Source organism: Sycon ciliatum, chromosome 9 (assembly GCF_964019385.1).
Source record: "Sycon ciliatum chromosome 9, ocSycCili1.1, whole genome shotgun sequence".
Lineage (NCBI taxonomy): Eukaryota > Metazoa > Porifera > Calcarea > Leucosolenida > Sycettidae > Sycon > Sycon ciliatum.
Window position 1 is genome coordinate 15,108,187 of NC_088651.1, and position 12,753 is coordinate 15,120,939.

Below are 12,753 nucleotides of genomic sequence, written 5' to 3' on the forward strand. Positions count from 1 at the left end.
CGAGACGGCACCCGCACCCGGGCATGTTGCGCCGCGGGACCGGATGCATGCAGCCAATTAACAGGTTTGCTGCACCATTGCAACACGATGTAAGCTTCAGCCAGGCCAAGGCAGCAGCAGTCCTACTAATCATCAGCTTTAGAAGGACAACTTGTTCCCCGTCATATACGGCGCGTGCAGCACTTCGGGGCAATTGGTGTCGCACGTCACATGTAATTCATTCATACGATTTGCACAATCAACAGACAGTTCATTTATCGGATGATTGTGCAAGCGTAATTTGGATGTAAATTATAAAGAAAAAAATACACTGGTCCTACATTGCCCATGCTATGTGGATGACAATGTACTCCAGACACGGTGCATACGGCATTGCGTAGCTGCACTGCATTAGCGCGCTGCAATTTTTGCAAATCCTCAGAGTGTCAATTCTGTGCAGATTTTCAGCTGCATATTGAACGCAGTATTGGCAGGAAATCTGCTCTTGACCAATTTGTCTGCACAATGGCTTTCTCCACTCTCCAGATACAGCGACCAGAGGTTTATCTGATGCGGTAGCTCAGCGAAACTACAAATAAACAACACTACAGCCAAGTCCATCAACTCCATGTACATGACACGTACATGTACTCCATACATTTGGTATCCTGGCGCAAATCGATCGCTCATAGAACAAGAAGACAGCATCGTACAGCCTCCAAATTTCACACACTAGGGAGGTTCTGCTCTACGTTTTGGGAACGCGACGCAAAGAATCACGCGAACTTTCTTCGCGTTCCCGTAACGTAAAGAAGTCCTGTTCTGCTCTACGTTTCACCTAGAGAAGTCACGTGGAATGTGTACTGAGATTTTCCCCTTCCATATTTGGCAGTTTTCTGCATGCAGTGATCGATACCCAGCAAATCCGTACGCATTTTCTCTGCGTGTGCCACAACGTAGAGAACCTCATCTCCGCGTAGAAATCTGGAGCCAAAACACGCGAAGCCGTAGACTCTAACCCAGACACCTGCTCTCTACTTGATTTCTCTACGTTTCACGTATAGCAGAACCTCCCTACTGCGTAGTTTTTCGACGCTGAAGACGATGGAATAGTCGCCGGCGTTGCGACCGGCCCAGAACAGGCCGAAATCGATACCCTGAAGTTGCGCAGGGCGTAACATTGCTAAAATTCGTCGTGTGGAAACGGGACTTACGGTCTCAACAGCAGAGACATCTCCTCTTTCCAACAAAGAAACAAACTCGTCCTGAGCTGCTAAAATTTTACCTTGCCAAGGCAAGAAGCACAGTGATGTACGATTGTGCCACGGACCCCGTACAAAACTGTTTCCACTCAAAATGCGCCTGGGTTCGAGGCACCGAACACCCTAATATTAGGATGGGTTAATAAATGAGGAGCGCTGCGAACTGATAACAAATCACACTTAAATGCACTATTACGAACAAACTTATATGCGTTTCACACTCACGTCTTTATTCGCGTCTTCGTCTTCGTTGCCTAGGCGATCCCGGGAAATCCCCAAAACGTGAGCTGAAGACTTCAAAATGCAGACGCGGCCCTACGGGCAGAGTCTTCGGCCACGTCTTCGTCTTTTTTGTCGTCTTGAGCTCTTGTCTGGCCTATCTGCATGCGCAGAGATCTTGGCGGGGAAATTAAAAGTGAGCATGCAACCTGCTAGTTGCACATGTCAAAGAATTTTCTTCTTCCGTTCTGTTCTCTTCGACTTTGACATTGAGGTTCCGTTCTTTTCTTTTCATACCCGTGCCTTTGTTCGTACCTTCACCATGACGAACGCGTTTGATAATGAGGCCGAGGCTTGCCTGTTGCGGATTCATATGCAATCGCTCGATCGGGAAGCAATTGCCCAAGGCCGCGCCACAAAAGCAAAAGGAAGAGCCGAAGCACGCGTGCTTCCATCGCAGGGCGTAATATTCTTCACCTACAAAAGCGAAATAATGATGAACACAAAAACAAAAACTGAGAACTGTTTGGTCTTCCTCGAGGCTGGCTGGTACATGGTGTGGAAACTACAGAACTGCCCAAGATTTTTTTTATTAATTTTTGAATCTACTCGCATGCCGTTATTTGTTTGCCCATGGACTGCTAAAAATGTTGCTGATTCTTGGCAAAAAATGATGTGTTCGATGTGTGTGTGAATCGACTTGTACTTGTGCAGCAAGTCGACGTTTTGGCTGAAAACGACGTCACAGAAAGACGCGAGTGTGAAACGGCTTTTACTTGTACCTTGGGTACCCTGTATTTTTTTTTTGAAAGACTCAAAGTCTGTGGGGATTGCCCTAAAAATATTAAAATACTATTTAGTACTACTAAAAGGTGTTTTAATGAACACACAAAGCAATGATGATATGAACGGACGGAGAGCAAAGAATTCAAATATTCACTGGTTTGAGGGAAAGACACAAAGGTACGAGTCTGAATAAAAATCAGAATGGACTGTCGCCACCACAAAAAGTTGAACAGCAAAATCGAAGGATAAAAAATGTGAATGGCAATAGAAAGTTTTATGAAAAAGGGAAAGGTAAACTCCGAAAGAAAAGAAAGAGGAAAACCCAAACTCCTTGAACACCGCCGGAAAGGAAACTTATTATTGTCAATTGAATTAAGATTCATACAAAAGAAAAACATCAGGACGCCGGAAAACAGATCGTTGATAACATTTTCACCATATTTTAACCCTGGAACTACTGGAGGCGCTAGGCATCATATGATGAATTTGCGATTTTCAAAATGGGATTGCTGTTAGATGGGGGCTTAGAATCTCCCCAAATTTTGTGACTTTTATTTATTTTGTATTTTGTTAATGGCAGTGGGTTGTGTTTTCAAAAATTTAGTACAGTTCCGAAATGCCAGGGGGTGCTACCTAGAACTACCGTTTCATCATATGACTCCACATACCATAGGCATCAATAAAAGGGCGAATTTGGCTTAGAACAACACGTGAATAACGTGAAGAGGAATACATTTGGGAGCAAGGAGATTGGGGACCATGAAGGTGGTGATTTGTACATATGGACATGCTAATATGCACATTTCATGTGCCGTTATGGTCAATATCGTAATTCCGAACCCTGCCGAAACAGACAAAATTGTTTGTCCTAAGTTTGGAACGTGATTCACTATGTCATCTGCAGCATAGAACGATATGAAGTGCCAGGGCAGTTATAATATTGTAGGAACGTTCTTTGAGTTTATGTTGGTCTGGCGGAAGCCATGTTCAGTAGGCGCAGTGTCGCTGTCAATAATGCATTTCAATTGATTTTGAAATTGTTTGGGCAGGGGTTTGGGATGAATGCGAGGAGAGTGCCTGGAGCATTGTGCGCGAGCAATTAGAAGTGACCGAACGCAGAGACACATAGTTATAATTATGCTCCAGATGAAGATGAGTGAATACTAATTGCTCCGGCCTCTCGATCAGTCTGATACGGGAACGGAGTCGAGGGAGCAAGCGGATAGTGGTGGTGATAAAGCTATGGAGCCATACACATAACAGAACATCAATGTCCAAAACTCGGGCAGGATTTCCTTCATGAAGCTGGGTTCTCTGGCAAAGTTGGTAGATAGTGGAAAATGTGTTGCACCAAGCAAGCGCGAACGCGTGCAACCGGTTGTTGCTTCCGAAGTTTGCGGGCTTTTCCGAGATATTCACAATTTTGAAGATGGGGCAGATGCATTATTTGCATTTATTGACCAGAATATGATCCATGTCATGATCAAGTGCACAAGGTAGGAGGGAAAACAGAAAATTGGAAAGAACTCTATTTTGAGTGAAGGCAATATCATGGCATTGGTTTCGCAAATTTACACAAGAGGCGTCCTCTGTACCCGCAATGATCTGCCGACGGTCCTTCTGCTGGATAGGAATGGACGCCATATAATCAAGTAAAATCTCTAAAATTAGTTTCCAGGAACTACTCTGCTACTTGAGGTTTGATCACGAAGATGGTCTCCGGACACGACGTCGAACGGAAATTATTCGTTCGCTATGACTTGCGACACCACGTTCTCCTTTCGCTCGTAAATGTATTTATCACAGCATTTTAAGAATGACCAACCTGGCTGAGAAAAATCCAGCAAGTTGGCCCAGCAGGCCTGTTTGGTCTGCGATACAAAATAAATTTCAACAACATTCTTCCGACCAGGGCATGATCTGGCCCAAACGCAGGAGGTCTAGGAAACAACCATTGCCTACGCGGCCAGAGCGTGTCCTGTCGCTGTCTGCGGTTCCGCCTCTGACATCGGTGTTGGAGGGGCTTGAGCTGAGACTTTCAGCTCGTACTTATCCTGGTTGTGCTCACCTTCCCCTCCTTATTTATATTACCTAGAACCTTCCAAGTTGGAAGGCTGTTGGAGTGCGCATTCAAGATGGGCTAGAGCTGTTAGCCAGTTAGATTTAGAACATCAGTACCGTCGGTCAGTGTCGTGCAATGTTATCGCATGAGCTGATTGTTTAGTAACTGGTGGTGTTAGTGGACATTATAGTGTAACTACGTGTAGTTCCTCGGTCCTTTTTACTTTTTATACAATAATCCTTGGCTCTCCATCCGAGTTTATTAATATTATTACATGTTTTCTAGTCCCGAATGGAACTCACGATGGCAGAATTGAGGCTGCGTTTACACGGAGACGAAACGAAACGAAACGGAACGAAAACGGGCTGGCCTCGAATCGTTTTCAAACCGTTTTCACAAGAACGGCAAATCGTTTTGAACCGTTCACACGAAAACGGAAAACGGGCGATCAGGCTGGAGTTAGCACGTGCTGGCTTGGCGCAAGGGCGGGAAGTAACACGTTAGTTGGAGTTGGTACGTGCTGGTGGTCCCAAAGGTCAGGTATTTCCCGCGAAATATAGTCCCGCACCGAATGGTTTCCATGACCGCGCTCCGTTTCCAATCGTTTTCACTGTTTTCACCGTTTACACGAGAAAGAAAACGTTTTGAAAACGTTTTGAAAACGTTTCAAAACACTTTGAAGTGCGTTTCCATTTCGTTCCGTTTAGGTATCGTTTTCGGGCGTTGTCGTGTAAACGATAGTAGTAAACGCAACGATTTCGTTCCGTTTAGGTCCTGCTTCGTTGTCATGTAAACGCAAATCGTTTTCAATCGTTGTCGTGTAAACGCAGCCCGACTATGAGCATGTGTGTGTGTGAGAGGTGTCCCCAGCCGTCCAGGCCAACAGTGCCTGAGGTAGGGTCTTCATCGACAGAAGACTTGGTCGGATAGTTATGATGCCGACACTCTCCTCGTCGCCCCCACCTCGGAGTCCTTCGCGAGGCCTTGCAAGCCCGCGAGTGGAGCAAACTACCGCACGAAGACGACGACTTGGAACGACTCTGAGCATTGGCCCATGGCATGCTCGCCCTGTTGTGGAGAGTGATGGACCAGTTCAAGCGGCAGTCGCGAGAGGAATAGTTTCCGATGATAAGCTAGATCCATAGCCGCCAGAGATGGCTCTCTCGAACATGGTCCCTGAGTCCCTGACCTAGTAAAGTGTACCTCTCTCTCAGCGGACTGCCGTCAAGTCTTGTCGTTCCATATTGTCGGTCCCGCAATGGGGACACGTGACCGTAATGGCAGTGTTTACCAGGACCAGGACCAGGTGTGAGAGTGAGAAAACGAAATGAAAAAAGAGTCGACATCTGAATGGATGTTTTGTACCGTAATGATGACATTCAGGCGATGGCGCCTGTTGGGAATTCCCTAGTAAAATAAGAACAAAATAAAATGATGATCAACTCGGATGGCGAGCCAATTAAAATTATTATGGTGATAAAGGAGAAGGACAAAATGTTGCGAGTTATGACTCACTAACGTAACCAGATTTTATACAGTCTGCGAGTGCGACAAAATGGCACAAAAAAATGACAAGGAGTACTGAGACATTCAGCGACCTGACACCTAGCTCCAACACGTCTCCAAGGTGCAAACCAACAACCTTGCAACTTGGAAGGCTCAGGTTCGGAAAGGTCCAAGAGGGGAAGGAAAGCCCAACGAAGAAGAGCACGAGCTAGTGCTGCTACGCATCACGGCACTGTGACAAAGAATGCCGAAAGTTACTGGATGATGACGAAACTAGTAAGACTATTGGACATACCGGCCTTACTACAACTCGACGACACAAAGCAACAGACCACCCAACTTGGGAGGCTCAAGTTTATGTAATCAACATAGAAAGGGGAAGCTAAGCGACGACGAATTGTGACAAACCGAAACGTCATCATCCTACCGTACTCCACTAACGTTATCATGTATGATGGACTAGTAACGACTTATGCACATCGTGTGGAACTACTTGCAGTGTTACCAACCCGCGATATTCATGTTAAAACAAAATGGCGTCACGATTTATTGAAAGTGGTATAGTTGGTGGAACGAGTGTTCAAACCCATTTGAACTTCATACTGTTCGTCTTCTTTTTGACATGCTCCATTTCCATCGTCCTTAGCTTTTATTTGTTGAGAGCTGTTTTGGCTTTCTCCTATACCTCTGGGGGATGCCAAGTGATGGTTTTGAGAGGCTGGTGATGGCTGTGAGCGAGAGTTTGCCGATCGGCGTCGTCCTCGCTATAGCGATGAAAATACTAGTTACTGCGCACCTGGCAGATATCACAACACGTCGGAGCGTCCAGGAGCAAAGGAATCTTGGGTTTTCACTGGAATCTAGTTCCTCCAGCATCGTGTAGCCCACCGTCGGTGAATGGCGGTCCAGAAAGGTCGAACCTGGTCTTCTGCAGCATCTCGCAGTCCTGCGAGGCACACTGAATACGCCTGTCATGTATTCTACAAATAAAAATCACGAAGTTGTGGACTTTACAGTGATGAGTCTATCCTGTATGCTGCAAAAGACGCAGGAAATGTGACTGGTGTCTGTACCCTCAGTGACTGGACGCCAACACCCCAGTCTTCTCCTGCAGGATCTGTTTGACATTGACATTATACAGTAGGTCGGCATTGACCTGGTTTGGCAGCTATCGTTATAGTATCTGCCTGGTTGGATGTAGCAGGTTGGTGTTTGCTCGTCGTCCAGTCCGGAATTTTCTTGTAACTCACGGTGGAGTACGCGCAGGGTTTGTGATCATCCCTGTTCACTTCAATATTATCAAACACAACGTTCCCTTTGTCACTCATCTTATCCTGAGTACTGAATTTGCTGACAATATTGCACCATACTTGTCACAACCTACCGCCACTGCTGGCGGTGGCGACTGGTTCGTCAATGGCGGTGACCAGGCTGACTGACTAGCTTCGAGACAGCGGCCTCGTTGTCAATCCCGCGGCAGCCTAAAGGTTGATTTTATTCATCCAGCCTTAGCGCCATGTTGACGATGCCCTAGTGACTGTGTGTCATGGATTGCCTTGCCATCAGCGGTCATTGCCGTCCACCTTGATGCAGCCCTCAACAACTGGCTCAGCCCATGGGAGTCTCAAGTGGACAAAATTGTTGCCAAAGTAGCTCAGAAGATTGGTGCATCGTGGTGTAGGTGAGCACATAACTAGGACTTCCCAGCGTCTATTTGTCCAGGCTGCGATACTATGTGACATGCTGTACTGCACATTCTTTTCAGCACTGCAAGGCCGGCAGCTGGACCGACTGCAGGGGCCGCGCACATGCAGGCCGCCTGTTGCCTGTGCAGCATTCTGGAACGTTCCTTCCTTCTAAGATCCGTGGAATAATAACTTTCTTTGCTTCAAAGCAAGTTGCTTACCTTTCTGTTGTGCTCCCAGTGTCCTTACAACAATAACCTATAGCAATGTTTTATTTTCCTTTCCATTCCCCAACCAATGAATACTACGATGTCGATTCTATTTCTTCATACTTTGGTGTGTGCCCGCGCACGCACGTGTGTGTGTATACCTCACTCGCCACTCGAAGTTCTGTTCCCCATCACTGGAACACTGCCTGTTCTTTCAGGACCTGCCATCATCTGCGGATGGGCATTCAATAATTGTATTGTGTGTGTGTTTCATTCAGAATCAGATCCGCTATCATTGCTATTAGAGAAAATCTGTGGGTTCACATCCAGTGCATTTTTAGATCTGCGTGCTTTTCTCGCCACGGGCGCATACATGGGACATTGTGTGTGTGTGCGTCTGTGTGTATGGGGATATTGTCTGTATCGGCTTTTGGTACTAATGTTCAGGTCTGTGCTTGCATGTGTGAACATGAAATTGTTCGGTTCTGTGCATGCTATTGCTATGTTGTATATTATTGTATGTATGTGTGCATTTCCACGAACAGTGTAGACGAGCGTGGAGAGTACATTCATCCCTCATCAACCACTTCCCCTTGGGCTTACGAGAGTTTTTTCTGCGTACCTCTCTGATACTGTATTGATGCCGGCACCTGTACCTCGATGTGTTCCTCTATCTGCAGTCGCCTTTAACCTTCGGTCAAGTTAACGTTTATTGTGCTCTATTTATCGTGCGAATCAAAATAAACAATAATGACACAAGTCGTGCTAGAGTGACGACATGTGCGTGTAGTAGGGTTGATGCGATGGGACGTTATAATTAGGTGGAACAGAACACACATTGGGCAGATTGATTGGGCATCATTGATTGTGCTCAGTCTAAACAGTGAACATAATAATTATCTCCAGTGACAGACTGTAGCGGCTAGCCTCCAATAGGTAGCTGGCACTAGTCCCTACTGCTTGTTTGACAGGTGCTGTCAGAACCCCTGTTGTGTCATGCTATAGATGCACATGCCCTATTCTGGGGCATACTGAGGTACTTTGATTTTGTTGACTGCATGTAGACAGCATCCAATAGTAGTACTCGTAGACCTTGGCTCTTTGTAGGTCAACCACCATCGCATGGATCGATCGGTGACTATGCACTTGGAGGTTGGAATAGCCCGCGCTGAACAGATCTTGCCATGGCCCAGGGAGTGAACTCGCTTACTCGACTATCCCGGTTTTAGTTAACCAGCATGAGTGGTGCAATTTGTCCATACCATGTTGCGAGCTCACAGTTGTTTGGGCAGGTTTTGAGCTGCACCACGAAACAAAGCGAAATAACGGCGTGACTGTAGAGCAAGGAAGCGGCGAGACGGCACTTCCAGGACGAGACAGGCAGTAGAGATGTGTTCACAGCACGAGCAACCTCTCAGACCCTGCCGGTACTCCACAGTTACAAGAAAATGTCGGACTGGACGACGCGCCAATGCAAACCTGCTACATCCACCCAGGCAGATAGCTGCCAAACCAGGCCAATGTTGACCCACTGCATACCGGTATGTCAATGTCAAACAGATCCTGCAGGAGAAGACTGGGATGATATTGGCGTCTAGTGTACGGACACCAGTCACATTTCCTGCGTCTTTTGCAGCATACATGATAGACTCATCACTGTAAAGTCCACTACTTCGTGATTTTTATTTGTAGAATACATGACAGGCGTATTCAGTGTGCCTCGCAGGACTGCGAGATGCTGCAGAAGACCAGTTTCGACCTTTCTGGACCGCCATTCACCGACGGTGGGCTACACGATGCTGGTGGAACTAGATTCCAGTGAAAACCCAAGATTCCTTTGCTCCTGGACGCTCCGACGTGTTGTGATATCTGCCAGGTGCGCAGTAACTAGTATTTTCATCGCTATAGCGAGGACAACGCCGATCGGCAAACTCTCGCTCACAGCCATCACCAGCCTCTCAAAACCATTACTTGGCATCCCCCAGAGGTATAGGAGAAAGCCAAAACAGCTCTCAACAAACAAAAGCTAAGGACGATGGAAAGAGAGCATGTCAAAAAGAAGACGAACAGTATGAAGTTCAAATGGGTTTGAACACTCGTTCCACCAACTATACCACTTTCAATAAATCGTGACGCCATTTTGTTTTAACACGGATACGGTCCACTGCTTCTACCTGGAAAGCGTGCAACCAGATCTCATTTTGCGGAATATTTTGCTCTGTTGCGTACTCCAACCATTTTTTTTTGGTATCCCCTCATCCAAATGTTCCACATTTTTTCGGTCATTTTCGTTCGAGTTTTTGATGAATTGCCGCAAGGGCAGAATGATTTCCAGCATAACAATATTCGTAATACTTATTATAAGGTCACCTAGAGACACGGCAATCTCAGCAGTAATTACTTTTCGTCGCCAAGCTGTCTCGAACAACCGGGCCAAACGATTCCAAACTGGTATTGCCAGCTACTACTCGAGCATTCTTTTTGTGGGTTTGATTATCCACGTGCCTGGTGACATCGTTGAATCCACCATGGGAGACGCTAAAATCGATGTTGCAGTATTTACAGAAAGCAAAGTGAATGCCCTTCTTCTTACTCGCAGCAATTCCAGGTGGCAACACCCATGTCGCCTTGAATTGGGCAAGGGACTTCGGTTTCTTCTTCGCCCCCACAAGCGGCCGAGGGTCAGAAGCAGAATCCGGGTCAGAATCCGCCATAGTCACTATAATTATGATAATCGTCAAATGAAATCCAACATTGAAAGTGAAGTGAACCGCTCAACTGATGTCAACAGTCAACTAACTAACAACAGTCAACTTACTTGAATCCATACATCCTGTACACACACCTTGTACACACTCTCTCTAACGGTCTCTAGGCTACACTGCAATTGATATACATTAGCTCAAATTTTCGGGCAAGGCCCATCATCAGGAATAAGTTCACTGTAGACAGAACAGGGGTTTATATATATGTGACAAGTACTAGTGGCCAAAGTGTGATGGTATAGCAATACCACAGGAAGCGAGATTATAATTCTGTGTGATATGTATGAAGTGAAAATATAGTGCAGTGATAGTGCAGGATTACTAGCGTGAGTACAAAGCAGAACAATACACACTTCTAGCAACACTCACACACACACACACACACACACACACACACACACACACACACACACACACACACACACACACACACACACACACACACACAGTGCACACATTCTTGCACAAATTATGGTAATGACAGACATATTTACACATCACCCAACAGTCGCCAACCATTGATCGCCAACCATTGATTAAAAAGATCACCGCACTCCTCCTTGATAACCACTACCCACGGAGCATTATACAATCAGCCATACAACACTCCGACACCGCACGGACAACCGCACGCATCCGAGAGCAGCCCCACCAGCAGACACCACACCGGAAGGGGAAACGACAGTACACGTCACTTGTCAAGGTACCGTACGTAAATGACCAGCTTGCAAGGAGGGTTCGTCAAGTGGTCAGGTCGTTTGATAGAGATGTGCGTGTGGTCTTTACGTCCGGTCGCTCACTAAAGGATATGTTGGTCTCGTCGTCATTCAGCAAGCCACAATGCCCCAGGACGGTACAGCAGCAGAGGGAGAAGAGGCGGCGGGGTCGGCCGGCTGAATGTCGTGCATGCGATGGTGGTCTGAAGCGTGATGCTTGTATGTCCCAAGATGTGGTGTACTCCATGACATGTACCATCTGTCAAGAAGAATACGTCGGGGAAACAGAAAGGACAACACGCAAGAGGACCGAGGAGCACTACAGACAAGCCAAGAACGCGACATTGGGAAAGCCATGGGGAGACCATTATCGACAAAAGCAGCACACCTTCCCATCGTCACCGCAGTTTTCACCATTCGCCCATCTGCAAGTTCTCGCCCGCAGGCAACGGTCATACGTTGACCGCAGAATCATGGAGGCACTATTCATGAGGAAGAGGAAGCCGGCAGTGAACAGTGACAATGGTTGGCGACTGTTGGGTGATGTGTAAATATGTCTGTCATTACCATAATTTGTGCAAGAATGTGTGCACTGTGTGTGTGTGTGTGTGTGTGTGTGTGTGTGTGTGTGTGTGTGTCCCATATGGTGCAGTGGTATGTGCAGCGATTTCCAATCGATAGGTTGCGGGTTCGATTCCCGACGATTATGGTCACACACGTCTTTCTTCTCTTTCTCAGACTCTTCCTGACTTTTCTTTCATTCTCCTGGGTGGTTACCAACAGCCAGTGCATGCCGGAGTATGTGGTGTGATGTGTGTGCGGGAAAAATAAAATAAAAAGACCAAAAAGTAGGGATTCACTGGCCAGAAAAAAGCCACTTCAAAGCTGTGTGGTGTAGACCAGGCTGAATAGTGGTGGTCAATTCTTCAGCCTTGCAAGCTGTTGAATGGTGCAATCCCAGCACAAGTTGCTATGGCTTCTGCTGTAGCATCGCTATCATCGCCTCTGGCGATGGGCGTCCAATGGTCAATGGTGTGTGTGTGTGTGTGTGTGAGTGTTGCTAGAAGTGTGTATTGTTCTGCTTTGTACTCACGCTAGTAATCCTGCACTATCACTGCACTATATTTTCACTTCATACATATCACACAGAATTATAATCTCGCTTCCTGTGGTATTGCTATACCATCACACTTTGGCCACTAGTACTTGTCACATATATATAAACCCCTGTTCTGTCTACAGTGAACTTATTCCTGATGATGGGCCTTGCCCGAAAATTTGAGCTAATGTATATCAATTGCAGTGTAGCCTAGAGACCGTTAGAGAGAGTGTGTACAAGGTGTGTGTACAGGATGTATGGATTCAAGTATTGGCTACAGTGGAGTCTCCAAACCTTGAGAAAAGTCAACTTACTTGTTGTGAAAATCGACCTGCGCACCACGAGGAAACAAAACAAAAAATAATCATGAAAATGTCAAACGTGTATCACGGATTGCGCCGTCGATCGACGCGTCCCAGATCTGAAGTCGCGGCGCACTCTGGAGAGTTACGTAGTTCCAGGGAC